Source organism: Strix aluco, chromosome 2, assembly GCF_031877795.1.
Source record: "Strix aluco isolate bStrAlu1 chromosome 2, bStrAlu1.hap1, whole genome shotgun sequence".
NCBI lineage: Eukaryota > Metazoa > Chordata > Aves > Strigiformes > Strigidae > Strix > Strix aluco.
This window is the reverse complement of record NC_133932.1, coordinates 112,396,211-112,422,260: the sequence shown is the minus strand read 5'-3', so window position 1 is coordinate 112,422,260 and position 26,050 is coordinate 112,396,211.

Here is a 26,050-nt window from a genome sequence, read left to right as displayed (position 1 = left end):
TACTACCTAATGAAGGACAGCACAGAGCTCCCTGAGCTGCTGGAGATGCTTGCAATAAGTCCGCACAGTACTTTATTAGCCCAGAATTTTTCCTGAGACAATCTTTGATTCTTGGGAAGACTGATCAGCCCAGGCAAATACCACACCCTAACCCTATCTGCCTCGCAACTAGAAAATGAGGGTGTTGTACCCCACTCCCCAGTACTTCTAATCCTGGGATTATCACAGGCAAAATAAATTCAGGTCTCCCTGGATGTGACAGAGCAGGCACAACTTGGGACAATTTGGAATAGAAGGTCTTGGCCCTCCTGCAAAGCCTGATCTTACTGAAATAACTGCCAAGCATTAACTGCTGCAGCCGCACAGCAGGTCATACTTCATTATTACACTCCAAAAGTTCAGACACTATAACATTCAGAAATCTTTCTGAACAACACGTTAGTCTTACAGCCAGCAAAGGGTTAATTTTAACTTAGTTGAAACCAAGAAGGTTTTAGTGAACTCAGTGGAGGCAGGATTTACCTTGTGAAATATACAGGTTCTCAGTTTAGAAACAGTTCCCAGGTCCTCACAAATATTAGTATGCTTGTTTTTTAAGTGACCCTGAAGCAGACTACACTGTTCTTGCAGCATAACAAACTGGCTTGGAGTAGGATTAAGCACACCCTGTCCCATTTTTTTCAGCTCTATAGCCCATTGCGTGTGGGCTCAAAGCCATATTAGTTGTGTACTGACACCTCTCACCTCTCAGAAGGTTCTTAGCTTGGGTTGTGGCATTGTCCAACTGGCATTTCTGGAGACATGTGAGTTCTGTGGTTAAAGTTTAATCCTGAGCCAGTTTACTGCATCCAACCTGCTATAATCTCCATCAAGCCCTTCTGTCTATCTGCAGTGACAATATCAGGCAGACAAGACTCGTGTTGGCTCCTGAAGGGCCCTGGCGTAGCCGTCTGTAGAGTGGTGGGGGGTGTATACAGAATTCAAACTGAGCTGAATTCAGGCTACTGGAAAAGACACTATGGATACACAGTTCTGGGATTCTGACAGCCTCATCTTCAAACCTCTCCAAGGAAGCATCTGGTACAGGATGGAAAAATGCAGACCAAAAAAGCAAAGCTGTGGATATATTCCAGACTACTGGACCATAGTGGAGTCAGCCCAGCCTGTGATCCCATACAACTTTCCCTATACAAATGAGACCTTGGCCTGTGACAAGGTGTCAGCTGTATTTGGCAGCTGTTAACATGTTCTGGGTACCACATCAAGTGTGCTGTAGGTGAGTCTGAAGTTGCTGTTGGGCTTGGACCTGCAGGTAACTGAGGGTGAAGCCTTACTGAGTGTGCAGCAAAATGTACCCAAGGTGTGAAGAGGTTGATGTCTACTTTCATATATTTCTGGGTCAGTAGCTTTTGTTGGGTTTTCTTAGTCTGCTTTGATACATGAGACAGTTCAATCTTCTGCTAGGGAAGTAATTGGACTTTTATGAAATTTATAGGTGTAAGCAAAATCTAGATTATACATCTGAGCAATTGTGATTGCACATTTCAGATCACCTTGAGCTTCTGGGACCCTAAAAGTTGTACAGTCCTCTTTAAAAAACAGATGCAGATGCTGTTACAGCAATGCTCTACAAGGGAAATTTGAAAAGTGCTGTTAGTCTTATGCTTGAAACATTTTCTTTATCCAGGATTTAATTTTATTAATTAGTATCCAGCTTTAAAAATCTGAAGTGGAAGCAGGGGGATTCAGTCTCTTTCAGATTGTCATCAGTAAAGTACTTTCATTCAGAGTTTCCAGATATAGAGGAATACTTCTATATCGTTATTGTGATTTTCTGATGATACTTCACTTTAGAAACCCAGGAGTATTTCAAACCTCATCAGTTCATCCAAAACTCTGGTAGGTTGATTTTAATTAGCTCAAATCTTTGAATGGTGTAAATCAGAATAACAGCTGTCATTGCTGGTTTTGACTTTGGTTGTATTTTTCTTTGAGGATTTGAATACATTGAAATTAAGCCCTCTGCTATAGTGTTTCAGTTACATTTTAAATGTCCTTTGAAAGGTCTTCATCCAGTGATATACAGTCTCTTATTTAACTGAACAGTTTTTAATTGCATGTGCTATACCTAATGTGCTATACCTATGCTAGGTACTAAATGCACAAAGAAGTGTCCAAATGGCAGCACCATTAATGGGACTGTCTGGAAAAAAGTCTGGGCTGACAGCAAACTTATGAAACTAGCCTCTTTGAAGACTTTTGCACAAGGTTGCCCAATTTGTGGAACCCACAGAGATAATAGAATAGAATAGAATAGAATAGAATAGAATAGAATAGAATAGAATAGAATAGAATAGAATAGAATAGAATAGAATAGAATAGAATAGAATCGTTTTCAATTAGAAGGGACCTACAATGATCACCTAGTCTAACTTCCTGACCACTTCAGAGATGACCAAAAGTTAAAGCAAATTATTAAGGGCATTGTCCAAACGCCTCTGAAACACTGACAGGCTTTGGGCATTGACCATCTCTCTAGGAAGTGTGTTCCAGTGTTTGACCACCCTCTTGGTAAAGAAATGCTTCCTAACGTCCAGTCTAAACATCTCCTGACACAGCTTTGAATGATTTCCATGTGTCCTGTCCCTGGATACCAGGAAGAAGAGATCAGCAGACCAGCACCTCCCTCTCCACTTCCCCTCCTCAGGAAGCTGTAGAGAGCAATGAGGTCACCCCTCCTTTTCTCCAAACTAGACAAAGCCAGAGTCCTTAGTCATTCCTCACAGGACATGCCTTCCAGCCCTTTCACCAGCCTTGTCGCCCTCCTCTGGACACATTTGAGTACCTTCACATCCTTCTTAAACTGCGGGGCCCAGAACTGCCCACAGTACTCAAGGTGAGGCTGCACCAATGCTGAACACAGCAAATCACACTTTTTGACTGGCTGGTTATGCTGTGTTTGAAGTACCCCAGGATGTGGTTTGCCCTCATGGCTGCCAGGGCACACTGCTGTCTCCTATGGAGTCTGCTGGTGACCAGCACGCCCAGATCCCTTTCTGCAGGGCTACTCTCCAGTCACTGCTCTCCCAATTTATACTTGTGCCCGGCATTACTCCATCCCAGGTGCAGAATCCAACATTTAGTTGGTGTCAATGGGAAATACATACTTGGCTCAATTTTTCTAGAAAGATAGTGACTGTGTTAGACATACTAGACTGGTTTCTAGACACTTTAAGCAGGGTTTAGTTCACCTTACATTTTGGATATCTTCAATGTAAATCAATATAACTGGGCTGGTCACCCTACATAGTCTTTTTAATCAATGACATAAGCCTTTCTATGATAGGTGATTCATCTCCCCTATCTTAGAAATGTAGATAAGAATGAAAATAAACATTTTCCAAAAGTGCTCATTCGTCCTGTTAATGACAAAGGCATAGATCACATTTGTTCTTATAAATACCATCTTTTGTTTGATGAAAAGCTTCAGTACTAATGGCATATTAGGTGTCTAATGGGGATAGGCAGGTATTTTTGGATTGCTTTCCAGAATTTAAGTGCCTCTTGTTCATGTAGCTTTCATTTCAGGCACTTAAGGATTACCTGGATTTTGTCCTCTCACTTTATTTGGTTGTACAGCCACAGGAGAGGGATATAACAAAAAAAAAAAACGTTTGGAGATGGTCTGATTCCTAGTCTGTTCCACAGCAGAACGTCTATGTGTTTGGGAAAATGGCCAAGCCACAGCTGATCCCGTACGTAAAAATGTACCTTAAGCCTCTTAAAAACCTTAGCCTACCTAATCAGTCCATTTCCATTTTCAAATCTGTAATATTTTCCCTAGAGCACTTAACTGCACATGTCATTCACAGCTTTTTAGGGATCAGGATGTTAAACATTCATTGTCACTGCCATATATGCCTGGCATATCTTCTACAAGCGATCACCCAGGTGTAGTCATCTTCTTTGACTTCCATAGCTACTACTGAGTGTGAAATGTCTCTGTAGGAATATCTATGACTTGTCTGGTCTTATGAGTAAATCTAAAAGACCCATTGTGTGAAACAGTTCAATGCACCTATATGTTGGACTGATACTATAGTTATCCTGAATGTATATACTATGCAGAAAAACGTCTGGGGCTCAGGACTTAACTGAGATGCATAAAATAGGGGGTAGCTACCCCCAGCACTCTCAATAGTCTGTGGTGATAGAGAGGCACCTCAAAAGGGCAATTCAGGTCTAATATAGGTAGAACTGCTCTTTGCAGTTACTTCTCTCTTTCTGCCTGCATTTTACAGAGCTGACAAAAAAAAAGTGTCCCATTTGAGCTAGGAAAGTATCTAGGACTTATCCAATATTAATGGAAAGACAGTGGTTGACAGCATCACGGTATAAAAAGTACATAGAACAAATTCAGAGCTATCCTAATCTCACAGATAAAGAACTGAATATTGGAATATTTTTGCTCTAAGTATATTTAAATACTAAAATCTAGGTTTAAACACAAATATTTAAATCAATGTTAACCCTACTTCCTTCCCTGCACTCCCCCACTTGCTCAAACTCTACCAGCAATTTGAAGCCTCTGGTTTGGAGAGAGAGAAAGACAAAGAAAAAATTAATTCTGTGAAACATATTCTGTGGTAAAAAAATATCAGATATAAATAGAAATGAGTTTCAATGTGTATATACCAGAGGACTAGCTTTCAGCTGGCTGAGAAATCTGCTAGTGAAATGCCAACCTTTTGATAGGATTTAATTTTTTCTTTGGTTCAGCAAATTCCTTTTTCATTACTGTAAGAAATACTGTAGAATGTGCAAAGCTCTGGTTAAATTGCACTAACAGTTTCAACTGTAAAAAAGCCATTCATGAGTATGATACACAGGATGAAGTGAAAGGTCTTTTGCTACAATAATTATTACCCTTGGCCCTCACTGGCTTGTCTTCCAGATGAACCTGGTAAAGTTTACAGCAAGAAATCTATTGACTTTGAAGTGTTGGAATGTTGCTATTGAAGAACAGAAGAAAACAAAACAAACAAACAAAACCAAAGCAAAGAAAGCTTACTGTATTGACACTAAAGGCAAACACAATTGAATTCACAAAACTCCAGCAGCTGTCTGTTGTTTCAGAATCTGTTTCCTGCATTATGCCCATAACGTTTTGCAGGAAATATATTTCAACATCCTCAAAGATTAAACTTTAATATCACACCCAAGAATGAAATTGTAAAGGCTTTGAGCTAACGTGGGAGGATTGAATCTTAAAAGGAAAATTTTTGTCTGTGATTACAAGCAAGTAAGCAAGCTCTAAAAGGCAGAAACTGAATTCATTTTTCTCCTTTCAATTTCTATACTGCCTGTGCAATGCACGAGGTTTTACCTTAGCCAGTACATAAAGTGAGATTAAAGGGAAGATAGATACATATTAATGAAGAGGTTTTACCTTAATATCCATTTCCAAGCGCAGCTCAGTAAAGCAGTACAAATAGTGTAAGCCACATGCACTTAGAGACATAATCATCAGAGTAGCAGCTGCTAAGACGTGAGGTACATGAGATCTCGCAGGTACCTTTCTGTGAGGTCTGGAGGAGTGATCTGGGCTCTGAGAGAAGGTGGTGCACAGACACCTAATCACAAAAATAAATTCTTTATTTTGGTAAAAACAAAAGAGTGTCAATTACAGATGTTTTTGCAAATGTCTCCAATAATGTCAGCTTTGCAATTTTATCACACATGAGCAGAAAATTAGCTATGGTATTGTTGCAAAAATTAGGTATTTGTGCTCTAGTCGCATGTAATAAAAGCAAATATCTTTTTCCTATCTTTCATGATGTTCATAAACTGGTGATTTAGAGCTTCTATTTAAAGACACGTAACAGATCCAGTGAAGGCATGAGCATGACCTGAGGGACTTTGTCTTTCTTTCCTCTCTAATTGGCTTTTGTTTTGTTTTTTTGCCCCAGTCCAAAATTAGATTGTGAAGTCTTCAAAGCAGGAACCCTGAACTCAATTATACTCTCATTTTCTTCAGTCAAAGTCACTGGAGTTTTGCTAACAGTAAACTTGCAAAAGTGGGTGAAGAAGCAGACTTGCCTTACTATATGTCCCCAAAGAAATACAAATTATACACGTGTGTAATGCAGTCACGTGAGAAAGTTCACTGAATACTGCATGGGTTGCTCCACCTTCCCCATTGTCATTTCTTTCATTATCACATGACTACAAAAATACTGCCCCTTGGTAGTCTTGCACCAGAATAGAGGAGTGCTTCCTTAGCTCTGCTAAGGTTGCTTCCACTTCCTAAGCTGCAATTGCAGTATGATATATTGAATTACTATGGTCAGTTATAATTATGGCAAGGGTATTTCTCATTCCAAACATGTTGGCCTCCTCCCTATTCTACAACTACAAGAAGTCTTAGGTCCTCAAGTTCAAAATTCAGATTTTTTTTAAAAAACATGCTTAAAATCCTCCTCCCAGGAGGACGAGACTGACCCATGTGTTGAACAAGGGTGAGACTACATAGCTATAAATCCCAAGCAGAGGGAAGACCTTCCCAGAGATGCACCATAAGACACCTGACCAACTGTGCCATTTCTGGATGGAGCCACGGTGGTTACTGGGATTTGGAAAGTCTTCTCAACCCCCAAGGATGGTGCTAGGAATTAGGAAGAGTATTCTGCTTCGATGAGGGTAAAAATCATGGGATGAAAAAGGCATCAGAAACCTTTGTCCAAGACACTTTCAGGTCAGTGTGACAATGCATGTATTGGACACAATGGAATGGCAGGAGAATTGCGTATCAAAGGTGCTTCTGAAAATCTGAGGAAAAACCAACTGTTTCACTAAGTCAAAGGGCATACAGAAGAAGGGAACACTTATTTAGCTTGCTTTACCTTTTCTCCTCGTAAAATTTTCTTTAATTGTGTGTACATGTATAGAGGTATGCAGATATTGATACAGAAACAAACTCTTAATTGATCCCCAGATATCGCTTGATCATTCTGATGTTCTGTTCATAAATGGCATGAATTACCTTTATAATTACCTTTTATTACCTTTAGAATTTATTAGTCATTTTATACATTGAACCTTAATGCAATGTGATGTAAATGTGCGACAATATTTTAAACAGAAGTTGTTTTCACATAACTTGTCTTAAAACTATTTCTGTCTAACAATAATAACCAGGTACAAGCACTATCAGCCTGAAACACAGTGAATCAAGAATAGTTAAAATGAAATTTTACCTCTACATGATGGTCCTCCTGCCATATTTATGGATTTTATTGTTGCAATAAAATTTGAGGAGGAGAGGGAAATTGATATTCTTTGTTTCACTTATTAACCCTACACTGGATTTTGAAAGATATATTCAGACAGGGGAAATAATTAAATGAAAAATGCTCATAATAACATGAAGAAAATAAGCTAAATACAGTATTTGGAGTATCCTTCAGTTACAACACATCATAATGATAAAATTGGAACAATTTCAAAGAGGACTGTTTTGGCTTGCTTGCTTTTATTATTAGGCTGAAAATGTCCCTTTAACATTATAATCTAAAACTGAATTATGCACATTCTCTCATGTCTTGGAAGAATGAGATGAATTTTAAGGAAGCAGTTAATGTCAAACACTTATTCTGCCTTTCTCTTGAAAAAGTAGTAGGGCTGACAGGTTGCTTAGTTTTTCACTTCACTATTATTGTGAGTTTATGGTTAAAAACTAGATCTGTAATGCTGCTTCATTACAGATATTTTTTCTTGTTATTTGTCTATACTTTGAAAGAACAGAAAAAATCCAACTTTATCCCAAGTGCATGAATCATACCTGTATGATACTGTCTGATTGGTAATCCAGGGAACACTGTTATGCTAAAGTTCCTCTACTGAAATCTTCTACCAGAAGGTCATGAGACCATTGATTAGGGCATGCTGTGGTTTGATTCTGTGACTATTACCATAGAATCCCAGAAACACAGAATGCTTTGGGTTGGAACGGACCTTAAAGATCATCTAGTTCCATGCCCCCTGCCATGGGCAGGGACACCTTCCACTAGACCAGTTTTCTCAAAGCCCCGTCCAACCTGGCCTTGAACACTCCCAGGGAGGGGGCATCCACAACTTCTCTGGGTAACCTGTTACAGTGTCTCACCACCCTCACAGTGAAGAATTTCGTCCCAATACTTGATCTAAATCTATCCTCTTTCAGTCTAAAGTCATTAACCTTCATCGTATTACTATGCTCCCTGATAAAGACTCCCTCCCCATCTTTCCTGTAGGCCCCCTTTAAGTACTTACTGGAAGGCTGCTATAAAGGATCCCCAGAGCCTTCCCTTCTCTAGGCTGAACAACCTCAACTCTGTCTCAGCCTGTCCTCATAAGGGAGGTGCTCCAGTCCCTTGATCGTCTTTATGGCCCTCCTCTAGGCTCGCTCAAGCAGATCTATGTCCTTCTTATGTTGGGGTTCCCAGAGCTGAACACAATACTCCAGGTCAGGTCTCTCAAAAACAGAGTAGAGGGGGAGAATCACCTCCCTCGACCTGCTGGCCACACTTCTCTTGATGCAGCCCAGGATACACTTGGCTTTCTGGGCTGTGAGTGCACATTGATGGCTCATAGTCAGTTTTCATCCACTACTACTCCCAAGTCCTTCTATGCAGGGCTGCTCTCAATTAATTCATCACCCAGCCTGTATTTGTGCATGGGATTGCCTCAATCCATGTGCAAGACCTTGCACTTGGCCTTGATGAACTTCGTGAAGTTTGCATGCGCCCACCTCTCAAGCCTGTCAAAGCCCCTCTGGATAACATCCCTCCCTCCAGCACGTCAATCGCACCACTCAGCTTGCTATTGTCGACAAACTTGCTGAGGGTGCAGTCAATCCCACTGTCCATGTCATCAACAAAGATGTTAGACAGCGCTGGTCCCAATACCGACCCTTGAGAAAGCCACTTGTCACTGGTCTCCGCTTGGACATTGAGCTGTTGACCGCAAGTCTTTGAGTGTGGCCATCCAGACAATTCTTTATCCCCCGAGTGGTCCATCCATCAAATCCATGTCTCTCCAACTTAGAGACAAGGATGGCATGCAGGACAGTGTCAAAAACTTTGCACAATTCCAGTAGATGACATCAGTTTCTCTTCCCCATCCACCAGTGTTGTAACCCTGTCGTAGAAGGCCACCAAATCTGTCAGGCATGATTTGCCTTAGTGAAACTATGTTGGCTGTCACAAATCACCTTCTTATTTTCCATGTGCCCTAGCATAGTTTCCAGGAGGATAACTATTCCACTTAGATATCAATAAACTTATTTAACCAAAGTTTTTAGACTGGTTCATGGTTTAGCAAAATATTGGCTTTCTCTTCATCTAAAATTCTTTGAAAATGTGTTTTATTCAAAGTCTGAAGTGCCAGCTGCCAACTGGAAGTTGGTTGGGTCTACCTCTTGGAGAAGAAGTCTTTGTTCAAGCACTGAATACACACACCATTCCTGAGAACTTGTGGTGGGTAGTCCCTGGCCAACAGCCAAACACCCACACAACTGCTCACTCACTCCCCTTTCCTGCAGGATGTGGAGAAAATAGAAGGAAGGCGAGAAGACTCATGGGTTTAGATAAAAGTCTAATAGGGAAAGCAAAATGTGCCCACTCAGGCAAAGCAAAGAAAGAATTTATTCACTATTTCCCATTGGTAGGCAGATGTTCAGTCACTTCCACAAAAGCAGGGCTTCATTATGTATAAGGGTTCCTTGGGAAGATAAATGCCATAACCATGAACATCCCCCTTCCTACTCCTTTCCCTGAGGTTTATTGCTGAGCAGACCATCATATGGTACGGAATACCCCTTTGGTCAGTTCAGGTCCGCTGTCCTCAGTTCCTAGCCCATGCCCAGCCTACTCACAGGGACAGAATGGGAAGAAGAGGCAGCCTTGACACTGCACAGGCACTGCTCAGCAATAGCCAAAATACTGGTGTGTTAACACTTTTAATCAAAATCCAAACCAAAGCACCATATGGGCTCCTGTGAAGCAAATTAACTCCATCCCATCCAGACTCAGTGGAAGGTTTCAGCCTGTAGAGTTGCTTCTTTTGCTATCTGTCACTCAGTGTTTGAACTTGGACAAGTCACTTCTCAGTGCCTCAGTTTACTTGGACTTAAAACACAGGAAGAAAAATTCTCCTTCAAGACATTAAGAATCACTATTCAGAAAGTGCTTTCAGAGCCACAGATAAAAAGAATGATAGTGTCAAATACCATAGTATTATTTTTAACCTTTGAATTTCAATTTTGTCCTCTCTAGATGTGTTCAGGAATTTGGCTTAGATTTATGCACATTAAATTTTAAGGTTTCACCAAATTTAGCCCTTCTTCACTAGTCCTTTCATTTTACATTTTCTGTGTACCTCAGGTTTGGTGAAACCATGCACCCAGAAGGCTTTGGATATACTTTAAAAGCAACTAAATGTTTTATTCCCGTTAATGTTTAGGACTGATGTTTGATTTGTTCATGTTAGCAGGTTAAAGTAAAGTCCTGACTACAGTTTTTTTAGGTAAGAGTTTATATGAAAAATAATAGCTACAAAATTAAGCTTTGGAGTAACAGTGACCTACAAAATAAAAAACAACAGAGAGAGATCAGACCTGCTCTAGGGATGAATGGTGCTTGTTTAAAGTTACTAACAGAGCTTCCAGAGATAAAAAGAGGAAGGGATTTCATAGCAACTCATTAGATACTGCCTACTATGTGTACAGAAAGGATAACAATGGCCTCAGGTACTGTAAATTAGGCCAATGCAAAACTAAGAAAATGAACCAAGTTCAAAAGGGTGAGAGAGAGTAATAAAAACCATGCTGGATTCTTGTGGGATGTGCTAATCAAAGACAAGCAAGCTGCATACAGATCCCTGTCGGTTTCCTCTTATTTGTGTGACTATTAGGGCATTACTTCTAGGAGTAAAGCAAGGCTGGAGCTGAATTTAGAGTGGCCTCAGCTTGGACACTCAATCTGGTACTTAACAGGCAGGTGCCTATCTCCAGCAAGGAGGCACTTGGACTCTTCATTACCATCAGTGAAGGGTTCCCTCCATTAGTAGAGTTCTGTGCTGTAGAAATCACAGAGTGGAACAGAGCGACCAAAGTCCTGCTCCTCTCAGACCAGGATCTCATAATTTTCTAGTTTAATACATGGGTGAAATATAAAATGCATACAGTGTTTCATGAGTGAGTGCTGGCCCATAGGCTGCATATACCTCACACCTGACTGCTGGCCAGCCTTGGTCAGTAGCAAGGTTGGTCCTAGCTTCCCACCCCTCTGACTTATGGCTTTTACATTGGTGTGCACCTTACAGCTCTGTTGGACTGCTGTGCAATGAAGTGGTGCCGAGGCTGACCCTGCGAGGGCTTGGGATGGTGCAAGACACAGTGAGGAGGACACTTCTGCAAGGGGTTGTCCTTATGTAAGTCTGGAGCACTGTCCTGGAAGTCACTTGTTATCTGAGATTTACATCCTCTGAACTAATCTGATTTAGTCCTTATGCCTCTCCATAGGTACTTTCTATCAAAATGATGTAGCAGTAACAGTCAATAACATACACAAAAAGTCACCATAAAAAATGAAAAAGTTTAATAGGAGACTACCCAGTGGGTTTTTTGTGTTGTTATTAACTGTTTAAATACCAAATGTAGAGCCTTTATGCTAGCTAATAACCAGAGGACATCAAATGTAGATTTGACTTTTCACCTGTTTCTCTTCTATGTGATGCAGCAATGACTCAGGCTACATGTGAAGGGCAGTTTTATAAAAACACGTTTTTGATCATTTCTAGTCCTGATCCTTTTTAAACGGTATGAGTTTCAGTACATTGCTATTACCCACTAATTTCATGGTCCATGGCTGAACATAAGGCTGTAATTCAATTGTGGATTTTTCTGATATTATAAACAGCAAGAGTAATGCTGATTTACATTCTCAGTGTTCACTGAGGGCTACATATTGTTATTTATAATATAGGCAAGGGATTTTGCAGACACCTAATCATTAAGTTATTTAAAGTCTGTCATGCTGGAAAAGAAGACTTAATCCATAGAATGTAGAAAGGAAGGGATTACAGTGCTGTAGATCTCAAAAGGAAGAGATTACCAATGGAAAAAAATTAGCACAGTATGTTCACTTCCTGAGGAACAATCACTTGTAGGCAAGTAACAAGCAGCATGCAGCATGCCTGCACATACAATCAATTTTTAACCAAAAAAAATATTATGTGGTTAATCAAACACATGATAAGATATTTATAACAGAATACACTTTCCACATAATAATACATGGGAATTAATTGACAAAGTAATGAATATCTACTTATGCTTGTTCTGGCAGATATCTATTTCATGTTATGTTCAGATGAACAAGAAAGTAGTCATAATTGCAGTAGGAAAAGCTTTTGAAAGATCTGAAATCAATAGCTGTCCTGAAATTAGTACCAGAAGAGAAATATTTTGCAGAGCGATTAAACTTACAATTCACTGGGAGCCATGCACTGTCATAGCACTTGGTCTTACAAGAAACTGAACATCTTCCCTTTGCTCTAACAGAACACTCGTGTGTGGCTGACAGATAAAGTCCCATGGACAGCACTCATGTGCTTACATTTAAACTGGTCCTTAAACACTTCAGGTTTTGAACCAGGATACAGAGCAAGATACAAGAACGAGCCTTTAATAAAGATTGATTAACAGTCCAGAACCAAATTCTGCAGCTCTCAAGGTCAAAAAAAGTTCTGCTAATTCACAGTCTGTGACTCATGCTGCTTAAGGCACCTGGGTCGCATATTTAATTTATGATTATCTCACAGTGTCTACACAGGCAAAACATCCTTTGGTCTATCTATTGAAGCAGATGTATTAATTCTACAGATCAAATTCTGGGCTCTTGATAATAGCTTAATCCTCTTCCTTTACTTGTTAGCCATCCTCTGTACCTCAGGCCTTTAGGTTGACAATGTTTATCACTGACAAAGGAGTGGTTTTGCTGCCATCATCAGATGTAGCAGCATCCATGTGCTTTGCGTGAGTAAGGGAGGACAGGAGGAACCTAAGGTGCTCAGGCATGGGGCTTATATCTCTATTTTATCACTAGTTTATATCTCAGATAATCTCACTGTGTTGGCTCTTTTTAAAGGCAACAAAGGCAGGAATAGTTGTGATGGGGCTGGTAGATTTACTATGTGGCTATCACGGGATCTGCTTTCCATTGGAAAGAAGGGATTCAGGGATGTAGGATTCTGCTCCCACCAACGTAGGGCAGCCCCTCTGCCCTCTTCCACACAGAGAGGTAAGGTTCTTTCACACCCTCCCTCTCTCATAAGAGAAGTTCAGGTGCACCAATTTCTTCTTCAGGTGGCTGAAAATGGATAGAGAGATTAAGATGTTCCCTCTGCTATGGAGTGTCCTCACTGCACTGCTAAGGGAAGTTAATTTTATTAGTGCCCGCCCACCGACTTGATGAAAACTAGAGCTTGTTCAGCTAAATTAGTATCTCTTTATAATAGGGAAGGCTCATCAATAAATATAACAGCATTAATCTAACATCAGCAGGGAAGAAAATATTTGACTTGATGTTATACATTTTGATTAAGAAACTAGAACAACAGAAAAAATTCACATGGTAAATGGATTAAAAACTAGTGAGCTGATAGATCTCAAAAGATAAGCGTAAATGAACAATCTTTGAGTGTGCGTGCTTCTCAGGATCCATCCAGGGAGCAGGGTTTCATTTGGAGGTGTGTAACACTATTCTCAGTGACCTGGAAGGAAATATAACATCATTGAAGATAAGATTTGCAAATCACACTGTTAAGGATGGGGAAGAGTGAACAGACTCTGTCACTGATAAGGAGAATGGTGTTGAGCGGTGCTCAGACAGACAAAACGCAAAGCGAGAAGGATAAATATAAATAAAGAATACAAAATGCAGATTATAGATACAGGTCTGGGGACTGTAACCTATACAGCAGTCTGAAAAAAGTTTGAGGATCACACTGGACAATCTGAATATAAAATCCTAGGCTGACACTGTCCACAGGTCTAAAACAATCCCAGGATACATAAACAAAGGGAATTTCCAATATGAGGATAGAAAATTATGTGTTCATATGTATCAGGACTGTGCTTCCTCCTCTGGGTGTCCAGAAGATTGCTAAAAAGTTAGAGTTTAGGGAGGAGCCATTGCAAAGATTGAAGGGTTGGAAGCTCCGCTTTATAACTCACTATTTTGCTTATTAAAGAGAAAGTTCAAGAATGGATAAATCAGTTTATGAGAATCTATGTGGGGAAGAAAACAAGAATGAAAGACTCTGACTCACGGACAAGCTACAAATTTTTGACTGTTAAATCCTGTGCTAAATTCCAAATAGCTGGAAGTGTTTAAACTTAAACTAGATTTTTTTGCTACAAGAGACATTTTTGTGTTTTTCACTCAAATGCACAATAATACAAGAAGGGACAATTTTGCCCAAGCTACATGAAAGAGATCTTACTGGCTTCTTCTGGCCTTCTAGTCTTTGAGTGCATATTCTATAAAATGTTTTACCTCTACAATCTCCTATTTGAGGCCCAGTGTTCTGAGATTTTTTCTTCTTCCCTATGACCTGGGAATTTCATTATCCAAGAAAAAAACAGTTTAGTAAATTGAACTGAATTTCATCCACTGCTCTGGCAAACTTTGTTTCCAAAAGAACAGTTAACGTAAAATGTACTAGATACTTTATTTGTTATTTTTGTCTCCTGACTACCTTGCTCATTCACAGTCCTATACGTGCAACAAAGCCATAATGATTAAGGGTATAAGAATAATTACATTTTCTGTTTGACTGCATTGTCAAGGTAAATTGACAATGAAAAAATCCCCTCACCAAAATAAAAAGAAGAAAACCAAAAGTATAAAATTTAGAGTAGAATAATTAATTCTCAGGTGTTTGAAAGCAAAAAGAGACAGAGGGACTAGAGTAAAACAAGGCGGGGAGTCAGAGGAGAAGGTGTCTGGGTAGTTCATTCTTGATAGCCTTCAAGCCTCACCAGATCGCCCAATGTATTCTACTTTGCAGTGTTTGAAAGACATCCTGTCAAAACCGTCCTCAGCTAGGAATGTTTAGACACTCACTCAGCCCTAGTGAGAGAATAAGAGAAAGTACATTCCTTGGAGGAGCTGTAAAATGAATGAAAGGGGCATCTGCCTCCATAGGAGTTCTTTTGAGGGACAGCCAAATGGGTGCACATGGCTAAGCAGTGCAAGCCTTTGTAAGGTGAGCAGGAATCCAGAACTGCCAGAATGAGTCTGGAAACACGGGAAAGACAAGATGTCAGAACATCTAATTGTCTCTCCTGACACAGTAACTTCTGACAACATCCATGCTCAGAAACAAAAGAGGATATGGATCACTGGACCTCTGTGTAACTACAAGGCCAGGTGGTGCCAGCCAGCCCACATCCATATGCCTATGGTATTTCCCACTGTAGAAAATTATGCTGGAGAGCTGATTGAAGCACTCCAAAGCAGATCGAGGAAGTGAGTAGATGAGCAGGGCACAAGTGCTTGAGCTCACACTCTGCCATATGTGGACATAATCCACATATCTCATTCTGCCAATGTCTCCATCACAAGGCTGCATGTTGTCATTGCTTCAGCACACATTTAAATATGTCTTAGAGTAACTCAGAATACCTTAAAACATGGTAGCTAGGATATTGTAAATGTGAAAGAAAAAAGGGACTTTCATCCACCTTCATCAGACTGTGTGAATTCTGTCCTCAGTCAATAGAAAGAGATCACCTTTGCCTCGACAACATTGCCAAGCCAGCCCACCATGTCTTTGCTTCTATTTAGTGTCTGAAATGAAGGGATTTTGGAAGTGCACATAAAGATATTTTGGAAAATGTAAGAATGAACTGTTTTGACATTTCTAGCATTATTGCCATTTGCACTGTGACCAAAACTTAGCAAATCAAGGGTGAATTTATCACAACTGCAGCTGTTCCAACACTGCTTTTTTTTTTGCTTTTTTTTTTTTTTTTTTTGGTCAAATATAAGATTCACTGAAAAAAAAAAAAAAAAGAAAACCTGGTTGACATTTCATCATCTCATTAACAGTGCATCATGGTTCATCTGCAGTCAGTGTGTTGATGCTCATTTGGCAAAAGCCCAGGCATGAAGGAAAGGGGCTGAAGCACACCCAGGTCTTGGCCCTGCATGGAGTCAGTTCAGAGCCAGGATGTTCATTTCCATCCAGGAGCTCAGGACCTCTCTCAGTCCATTCATGTGGTATCCTGCATCACTAGGCCACAAGATGATGGGAGTGTTAAGGGTCTGGAGCACAGTCCACCCCATTCTAGAAGTTTAGATGGCCATGCTTAAGGCTGGGTCACCGACGAGAGCTGCTGTGCAACAAGAGCTGGAAAAGCCTCAGAGGGGCTCTCTTTCCTCTTGGGAGCTAATTTGGAGCTGGAACTCTTGTGCTTGGTCCTCACCTGAGCTGCACTTCAGCTGCTTTGCAGCCATGACTGTGCCCCATCTTATGTTTCCCTGATCTTAACTCTGATCCTGAACCTCTGCATTGATATTCTGGCTTCACCTTGGACATGCCTCACCATTGTGGATTTGCTGGGTGAATGCTGCTCTGTGTCTGATGCTGGTTGCTATCACAGGCCTTCTCTGCACTTCTGGCTCAGGTGCAGTGTGACAGCCCTGGATGGTGACAGTACTGCCTCTGCTCACCCTGCTGTGAGTCTCAGCTCCCAGCTCCCCTTCCCCTGCAGAGTGATTGGCCCTCACCTCTCCCTGGCAAGCAGTGTCCTTGACAAAAATTTTCAGTCTGTCTTTGATTTCCTACTCACTAGTTATAGTGGTTTAGTCCCTGCCGGGGTCTGAGACTACGCGGCCGCTGCCCCTCCCCCACAAAGGGAGTGAAATACAAAGCCCCAAGACTGAGATAAGGAGAGGTTTAATACAACAGAGTAACAGCAACACAACAAACAATAACAATAAGAATAACAGTGATAACAATGAACAGAGCAAAGTATATACCGATACAGCAGTGAGAGGACCGGCTGCTCCAACCCACGCGATTACCGATTCTTCCCACGCTCGCGCCAGGATGTGACGTCAGCATGATATATGAATAACCCAGCTAGAGCTCCCCCCCCACTGCTGGGGAAACTTAACCCTATCCTGGCTAAACCAGGACATAATCCACCCCTTTATTCTATACCATGTGCATCACATCAAGCTGCCATTTAGCAATTAACATTGACAAAAAAAAAATTAACAAAAGCACAGTATAACTCATGGTGTGTTTTCACGCACAATCAAGTCCCCTTGTGGTATGCATCGGACCTCTCCATCCTTCTGTATCACCCACCAGGTGCACCCAGGTCCTTGAGCAAAAGCAATCCCATGGATGGGTTTGCCTTTGCCCGGCGCAGGACTAACCCAGACCATTTTTCCCAGCAGGTCCCTCATGCGCACCACAGGGACTTTATCCCCATCTACAACACGTGGAAGTTTTGAATGAGCCAGGCCAGCTCGATTGGCAGATCCTCTTGTGTTCACTAACCAAGTGGCCTTTGTCAGATGTGTGTCCCAGTGTTTGAAGGTTCCACCCCCATTGCTCTCAGTGTAGTTTTTAACAGTCCATTGTAGCGCTCGATCTTCCCAGAGGCTGGTGCGTGGTAGGGGATGTGGTAGACCCACTCGATGCCATGTTCTTCTGCCCAGGCATCTATGAGGTTATTTCGAAAGTGAGTCCCATTGTCCGACTCAATCCTCTCTGGGGTGCCGTGTCGCCACAGGACTCGCTCTTCAAGGCCCAGGATGGTATTTCGGGCGGTGGCGTGGGACACTGGATAAGTTTCGAGCCACCCAGTGGTTGCTTCCACCATTGTGAGCACGTGGCGCTTGCCTCGGCGGGTCTGCGGCAGTGTGATGTAGTCGATCTGCCAGGCTTCTCCATATTTATATTTCATCCATCGATCTTCATTCCGCTGGGGCTTCACCCGTTTGACTTGTTTGATTGCAGCACACGTCTCACACCCATGGATGATCTCTGCGATGGTGTCAATGGTGAGGTCCACCCCTCGATCTCGAGCCCACCTGTATGTTGCATCTCTGCCTTGGTGGCCTGAGGTCTCATGGACCCACCGGGCTATGAACAGTTCACCTTTACGCTGCCAGTCCAAGTCCACCTGAGCCACCTCGATCTTAGCAGCTTGGTCCGCCTGCTGGTTATGTTGATGTTCATCAGTGGCTCGACTCTTGGGTATATGGTCCACATGGTGCACCTTCACAACGAGGTTCTCCACCCAGGCTGCAATGTCCTGCCATACTTCAGAGGGCCAGATGGGTCTGCCCTTGCATTGCCAGTTGTTCTGTTTCCATTGCTGCAGCCACATCCACAGGGCACTTGCCATCACCCACAAGTCAGTGTAGATATAGAGCCTCGGCCACTTTTCTCGCTCAGCAATCTCCAAAGCCAATTGGATGGCTTTCACCTCTGCGAACTGGCTCAATTCACCTTGTCCCTCAACAGCTTCAGTGGTTTCTCATGTGGGATGCCACACTGCAGCCTTCCATCGTCGATGTTTTCCCACAATGCGGCAAGACCCATCAGTGAACAGGGCATATCGTTTCTCCTCCTCTGGCAGCTCGTTATATGGTGGGGACTCCTCAGCACGTTTCACCTCTTGTTCTGGTGACATCCCAGCATCTTTGCTCTCTGGCCAGTTCATGATCATTTCTACTAATCCTGGGGGGTCGAGGTTCCCTATGCGAGCCCATTGTGTTATCAACGCAACCCATTTACTCCACGTGGCATCTGTTGCATGATGTGTGGAGGGAGCCTTTCCTTTGAACATCCATCCCAGCACCGGCAGTCGGGGTGCCAGGAGGAGCTGTGTCTCAGTGCCGACCACTTCTGAGGCAGCTCGAATTCCTTCATACGCTGCCAGTATCTCCTTCTCAGTCAGGGTATAGTTAGCTTCAGAGCCTTTGTATCCCCGGCTCCAAAAGCCTAGAGGTCGGCCTCGGGATTCCCCATCTGCTCTCTGTCAAAGGCTCCAGGAAGGGCCATTCTCCCCGGCTGCAGTGTAGAGCACGTTCTTAATCTCCTGCCCTGTCCGGACTGGCCCGAGGGCCACTGCCTGGGTAATCTCCTGCTTAATTTGTTCAAAGGCTTGTTGTTGCTCTGGGCCCCATTTAAAATCGTTCTTCTTGCGAGTTACGTGGTAGAGAGGGCTCACAATGAGGCTGTAGTTTGGGATGTGCATCCTCCAGAACCCCACAGCGCCCAGGAAAGATTGAGTCTCCTTTTTAGTGGTTGGTGGGGCCATGGCTGTTATCTTGTTTATCACCTCCATTGGGATGTGGCGATGCCCATCTTGCCGTTTTATTCCTAGGAACTGAATCTCCCTTCCAGGCCCCTTAACTTTCTGTCGCTTGATGGCAAAACCAGCCTTCAGGAGGATTTCAATTACCTTCTTTCCTTTCTCAAAGACTTCCTCAGCTGTGTCCCCCCATACAATGATATCATCAATGAACTGCAGGTGTTCTGGAGCCCCACTTTTCCCCAGTGCAGTATGGACCAGTCTATGGCAAATGGTGGAGCTGTGTTTCCACCCCTGGGGCAATCGATTCCAGGTGTACTGGATACCCCTCCAAGTGAACGCAAACTGTGGCTTGCACTCTGGTGCTATTGGGATGGAGAAGAACGCGTTAGCGATGTCAGTCCTGGCGTACCACTTGGCTGCCTTCGACTCCAGCTCATACTGGAGCTCTAGCATGTCCGGTACTGCAGCACTCATCGCTGGCGTGACTTCATTCAGGCCACGGTAGTCCACGATTAGTCTCCATTCACCATTAGACTTTCTCACTGGCCATATAGGGCTGTTGAAAGGTGAATGAGTCTTGCTGATCACCTTCTGGCTTTCTAGTCGACGGATCAGCTGATGGATGGGGACCAGGGAATCTCAGTTAGTGCAGTACTGCCGCCGGTGCACCGTCTTGGTAGCAATTGGCACTCGCTGCTCTTCAACCTTAAGCAACCCCACCACTGAGGGGTCCTCTGAGAGGCTGGGTAAGGTGGACAATTGCTCAACCTTCTCCAGGGCAGCTATACCAAAGGCCCACCGGTACCCTTTTGGGTCTTTAAGTACCCTCTACTGAGGTAGTCTATACCTAGGATGAACAGGGCATCTGGGCCAGTCACAATGGGGTGCTTATGCCAGTCCTTCCCACTTAAGCTTACTTCAGCTTCTAATAGGGTCAGCTGTTGGGACCCCCCTGTCACTCTGGAGATGCAGATGGATTCAACCCCACTGTGGCTTGATGGCATCAGGGCGCACTGTGTGCCAGTGTCTACCAAGGCCTTATATTCTTGTGGTTCTGATGTGCCAGGCCATCGGATCCACACCTTCCAGTAAATCCGATTATCCCTTTCCTCCACCTGGCTGGAGGCAGGGCCCCTCTAATCCTGCTCACCATCACTCACTTGATCTAAGAGTGATTCCTGCAAGAATGACTTCCTGGTCCCCTCAAGAGGGTCAAGCATACTGTTGGCCATTCTATTCTGTCTGGGAGATTTCCGACTAGACACTGGAGCTGCATCTCTCTTGGAAGACTCCCCTTTCATGGTGGTCTTCCCTTTCAGTTGCTGTACTCGTGCAGCTAGGGCGGAAGTGGGCTGTCCATGCCACCTTCTCATGTTTTCCCCATGGTCATGGAGGAAGAACCACAGGGTGCCCCGTGGTGTGTGTCTTCCACTGCCTTCTCTTGGGTGGGGAAACGCCTGCTTCTAATAGCTGAGACATCGGCCCGTGCAGGTGGAACATAGGACATATCCTGTTCCACTTTCTGGAGCCTCTGAGACAGTTCCTCTACAGCTGAAACCAAAGCATGTTGGGAGGAAGGGAGACTTCCCTCATATTGCCGGAGATGGATAATCACTTCATCCACTGTCTGAGTCTGGGTGTCTCGCCACCAGGACACTACTGCTAATGCTTTGGAATGTCCCTCTGGTCCACTTTGCAGGAACTTCCACCACATCAACTGTGTGCAAGGGACCTGATCTGGATCCATTGGTGACTGCTCATCATTCAGATCACCATAGATCATATCAAACACAGCCATTTCCCTGAGGTTTTGGATGCCTTTCTCCATGTCGGTCCACTTGCCTAACTGACATAGAGCATCATCCTTGTAGGGGTACCTCTCCCTTACACCAAGCAGGAGTCGCCTCCAAAGGCTGAGGATTTGAGCCTGTTTCCCTATTGCCTTGTCAATACCAGCCTGCTTGGCTAAAGGTCCCAGCTTCTTGGCCTCTCTCCCCTCCAATTCCAAACCAGCAGCTCCACTATCCCAGCACCGGAGCAACCAGGTGCAAATTTGCTCGCCTAGACTGCAGCTAAAATCCTTCCGCATATCTCGCAACTCACTCAGGGATAGAGATCGGATGGTTACCTCTGGCTCTTCCTCCTGCTCTCGTGATGGGTCTGGTTCATTGTCACCCTGTACATTGCGAGGGGATTTTTTGGTATATTTGGTTTTTCGTATCGGGGCGACTGATATTGGTACTGCTTGTCCCTCTGGCCCAGTTGCTGCACCAGTAAGTTCACTTTCAGACCCTGCAGCCCTTCCTCCCCCTTGAGGGCAGTGATCAGTGTTAAGGGCGATGCGGTAAGCATGGGCAAGCCCCCAGCACATCGCAGCGAGTCGCATCTCCTGGGGTTTGTCAGATTGGCAACACACCTTTTCCAAACACTCCACCAGTTTATCAGGACTCTGCACTTGTTCGGGAGTGAAATCCCAGAACGTTGGGGGTGACCACTGACTCAGGTACTTGCCCATCTTCTCCCACATACCTAGCCATTTATAACTATCTGCCCCCGGGGCAGGTTTCCAGGTGGTGCTATTGTTGGAGAAATACCGCATGGCCCAAAACAAGATCTGGCAGACATTTAGAAAGGATTGTGCCGCAAACACAGTGGCCAGGATGCTCCAGGGATAGCTGAAACTCTCAAAAACTGAGAGAATCTCTTCCCCTGGCTCACCCATAGAGGGGGTGAGACCCCAAACAAAAGACCAGGCAGCAAACAAGTAGCGGTTCACCTCCACAAACAGCGATACCAGCCCATTATAAGCAGACAGTAACCAGTACAGCAAAACAAGACCCTTGGCACATTTTCCACTGAGAACAAACACCAGCACTGGGAACACACAGGGGATATAAGGATTAATCCAGCTCCACCACGCAAGCAAATTGCCCAGCATTGCAAACGTTTCTTATCAAACAATACAAATAAAAACAGAAAAAAAAAATTACACCTAACAGATTGCTCTAACACACCTTCTCCTTTTGTCCTTATCTCAGTCTTCTCCAGCCCCACGTTGGAGCACCAAAGTTGTAGTGGTTTAGTCCCTGCCGGGGTCTGAGACTACGCGGCCGCTGCCCCTCCCCTACAAAGGGAGTGAAATGCAAAGCCCCAAGACTGAGATAAGGAGAGGTTTAATACAACAGAGCAACAGCAACACAACAAACAATAACAATAAGAATAACAGTGATAACAATGAACAGAGCAAAGTATATACCCATACAGCAAAGAGAGAATCGGCTGCGCCAACCCACGCGATCACCGATTCTTCCCGCGCTCGCGTCAGGATGTGACGTCAGCATGGTATATGAATAACCCGGCTAGAGCTCCCCCCCACTGCTGGGGAAACTTAACCCTATGCTGGCTAAACCAGGACACTAGTTCAAATGCAGCTTATCTCAAAATGCCTCAATATCTCAAAAACTCCCTATTTGAGTTCATTCACCTTCATAAAATTAATAATATCAAGTCAGCTTCCTGAAGATGGCTGTCCACATATCAACTGACATCTCCTCTAATCAGTGCTTGTCTTCTCGGAACTAAAATGCAAGCATGGATGAACATATGAAATCAACGGAATTACATCTACCTACGTGGAAACAGACCCTCTGACTTCAAGTACTTAACTTTATAGATCTGACATGAGGCACAAAGGCTCAACAGTGGAAACTCATCTATTCATTGCATCATGCCTCTTACAGGTGCAAAGGGAAGACTCCAGTCTTTCTGCCTCTCAGTCTCTCACTACTTGTCAGACAGGGAATTATCTCTTAAAATTAAACAGAGAAAATAATGAATTAATGAATAAATAAATCAGTGGAAATATTTGACAAAATTAACACAGAGGTATAGTTCATGTAATACATACCAGGAGACCTAAGGGTTTCTCAGGAGTATAGGTGCTGTTACAAAGATACATTGTTTCTGTGAAGTTCCTTTATATTCTTTAAATACAAATTTAAGAGTAAACTTAGGTAGGAAAATTTAAAGGTCTGGAGGGTTGAAATTACTGTCCAACGTCCTTGCCTGTTGTTTTAAATCCTTAGCCAATTCAAAACAGTTTAATGTTAATGCGCTTCTCCCTGGACAGGAAATTAAAGAACTGCCCCAGTCTCTAGTCATCTGTTGGGCAGGACAGGAGATGACTGTTGACATTCTTAGCTTAAACCATAAGGCCTCTGAAGCAGAAGACACTCCTTTTGCTCTTTGTCAAGCACCTGTTAATCTGAAGTTTTACAGCATTGTCATATAAATTAAACTTAATATTAAATTAACACAACTCCATCCAGAATGAAATTGCTATCCACGTTCACAACAGGTGCAGAGTGAAAAGTTTGCTAAAAATTTTCCCTTTTGATAAAGGGGATCTTTTTCAGCAGAGCTGAAGTTAATCATAAGAAAGAACAAGGTAAATTGAAATGTCTTTATGGCAAAATAAGAGGAAGATAAGCATGTTTAGAAATTAGTCTAGTACTTGTAGTGTAGGTAAAGAGGAAAGTGAATCTAAATTTATTTTTCTTTTTAAAGTTGACACCTTCCACACAGAAATAAAAAATCTGTCCCTTATGATAACTTTTCTGAAGCAGTGAAATCTAAGTACAAGAATATTAGGTTAGCAAAACATACCAATATAACAGGATCATAACTTTTGTTACATTTCCTATGGACTGTGATTTTCCTCAGAAAACCATCCAGATAATTATGAATTTTAGAAGCTGTGCACAGTTCCAGTTTAGCTGTAGTAGTCCCGTGCGGCCATATATATGAGCCAAAACCTCACATACATGGCAAGGAGGTGCAAAGAAAGGTTAAACTTGGAGAAACTCTGAAGTTTACAAATCTGCCCAAGCTAATTTTGCCACTGTTGAGCTAAATCAGAGACACCACAGATGAAGGACTTCTTTAGGTAGTGGAGGCTCTGAGTAGCTCCTTCTGGTGCTCAGCGGAGCATCTCCCAAGAGAGTTGGTGCAGCCGCTGCACACTGTTAGGCAGATGGAGAGGACACAGCATACATGATGCACTGACCTCCTTCTGGAGGCATGATCAGCATCGCCCTGAAACAGTCTTCAAGAAAAATGGACCTGCAGAACTGCGCTAGACAGAGTTGAGCGTGATAAAAGGCATCTACAGAGTCCTACACCTGGCTCAGAAGGACTTACGTGGGAATAAAGAAACTTTGCCCACAGGCCAGGTGATTTAGTGATCTAAATTGGGAACATGCTGTCAGGGTCCTGGGAATTTGAGAGCTATATCATCATTCTCCATATTGGATGTTTTCTAATATTTTATGATTAAGATATATGTATGTACACTTAAAGTGAGATAAAGTAATTGAAATCAGATGAAGCTGCTGAGAACAGTATAAGCAAAATTTATGCCAGTTAGTATGATTTGAATCGTTGTTCTGCAAAGTTTCAAAACAAGTGTTGTTAGGTACAACCCTATCCAGGAAAGTACTTCTATATACATTTAGGTTCCATTGGTGTTAGCAGCTGTTAAGCAAGCATTTAAAACCAAATGCATGGTCAAGAGCGGATCTGAATATGAAATGCAAAACTGAGGCTTTAGTTGCAGTAAAACCTTGGAAAGCCCAACTGAATTGAGAAGTATGTGTATAGATCTGCAGTGGGGGATAAATTCTTACCCTCTTTCTCATGGTAAGTAGCAATTTCTTCTATCCACTGACTAATTCAAGTGAGTATCAAAAATTGGTCCAAATGGTACTCCAAACTAGGATTTTCCAGGAAACATTTTGTAAGTCCCAAAATCTTAAGATTTAAAGAAAATTTTGAATATAAAAAGATAATAAATACATGTTAGAAAGGATCTTAGATCTACAGGTGTCATTCCTTAATGCATGAAAAATACAGAAAGCTTTTACATTTAAAAAAAATCCTGATTGTTGCAAAATTTCTTCCAAGCAAAAAACCCTCACTTTTATTCCAATAAAACAAGGCATTTTCCGTTGCCTGAATTCAAACTAAACTTAAACATATTTTTTTAAAATCAAGCCTGCCATTAAATAAAGGGTATTTTTATTAAATGTGGGTGTTAGATAATCAGAATTGTAGAATGGGTACAAACTGTGCTTTTTCATCCTAGACATTTACACCAACTGATTTCAGTTTTCCAGGAAGTAGGGAAAGAGTTTGGTCAAAAAAAAAAAAAACCAAAACTCTTTGGTGTAAAATTTGCACTTTAAAACATTCTTTAATTCAAGAATTTTTATATTTGCAATAGAGGAGGCAACACTTAAATGAAAACAGCAGAAATATCAACTAGAATAAGTTGTTAATGTTTGCTTTCCTTTTTTTTAAAAAAAACCCTTTTGTTATGTCATAATAATGATCACTTTCAAGGGCTGTCATCTGACAGTCCCACACAGTGTAGGAGGGGTGAATGAAAGCTGCTTCTTCTGCCTTTAGGCTGAAGCATACAGCAGACTTGCACAAAAAGCAAAAGCTGAGAGGACGCTGTATAGCATTATCTCAGTCATTGCCTAATGATGCTCTGAGTTGTTCTTAGATCTGCTTTTATTTTTCAGGGTTTTTTAATAAAAGTAAACCTCTATTGCCTTCTAACCCTAGCTAGTCATATGTTGTGCTTTTAACTACTTGCTTCATTTT